Below are 1245 nucleotides of genomic sequence, written 5' to 3' on the forward strand. Positions count from 1 at the left end.
GGGATGGTTTTACCGTCGTTGTTGCTAACCACAATGCATAAAAACAGGCTTGTCCGTCTGTAGTGTGGTTATATAAAATATAAGAGAAAGAGAGAACTTTAAGAAATTAATATAGCCACTACAGTGACCATCAAAACGATGAAAAAATATTGCCGTAAACAGTTTATTTTGCGACACCACAAAACAAACGATAGTGTAAAATGAAACGATAGACGTTTTTATATCGTCATCCGATATATATCGTTATATCGAACAGCCCTATACCAGAGGAAGACTTAATTTTCTACATCACAATGGCTGAAGTGTTCTTTGATAAAAATGCTTCTATAGTTTAGAGGACACTGCATTATTCGAAGAAATGTTCTTTCTTTTTGCTACTCTACACTGACCTGCGAAGGAGATCAGTCAGTGATGTATATACATACTGATCATCCACATAGATAAGTCCATTAATTTGAAAGTTGGGTCCTTAAAAAAAGAAAGAAATGGTCTCAAAAGAAAAGGGGAGAAAGGGCTCAGTTATGAATACCTGAACACACAAGAACTGGACTGAAAATCACTGGCAGCAGATCTCTCATCCGAGAAGCTTCTTCAGTTCTAAGGTCAAATGGTGGGGAGTCCCAGATTCCCCACCATTCCAAATCCAAACTCCAAATCTGGGACTCCCCACCATTTGACCTTAGAACTGAAGAAGCTTCTCGGATGAGAGGTGAAACGTCTTCAAGTAACTTAAAGAAGTCCAGACGCTTCTCTTTGCAAGCTCCTTTGACTACGATGACCTGGATGACTGAGAACCTTCACAGACATATACCTGGATAGAAGAGTTTGGAGAGCTATTACCTGAAGGCTACATAGAGAAATTACAAGAAAGCTTCAGACTGTGCTGAAGAATAAAGGTGGTCATACCAAAGACTAACTTTCAGGCTCTTTAGAATTGTACAAACACAGTTTTTGTCTTATATACTGTATTTCCAGGTATGTTTACACATGTTTCAATAAATCCCTGCAACTATTTCCCATTTCCCAAAAATATAAATGAGTGAAGGCTGGCTCAAGTCCTTTGCACATCACTGCATACACATTAATACAATTATCAATTAATCCCTAAAATGTGCATTTTTGTGAGCTGGACTCACACAAGCCTAATCAGATATCACAGAGAAGATGCGCAACTTTCTGCGTTATTTCGTCATTAACGCTCAGGACCAGCAGGGGGCGTGAGCGCGCTTTGAAGGCGGGCTCCGG

This window comes from Perissodus microlepis, chromosome 14 (assembly GCF_051167445.1).
Source record: "Perissodus microlepis isolate ML-2025 ecotype Zambia chromosome 14, ASM5116744v1, whole genome shotgun sequence".
NCBI classification, from domain to species: domain Eukaryota; kingdom Metazoa; phylum Chordata; class Actinopteri; order Cichliformes; family Cichlidae; genus Perissodus; species Perissodus microlepis.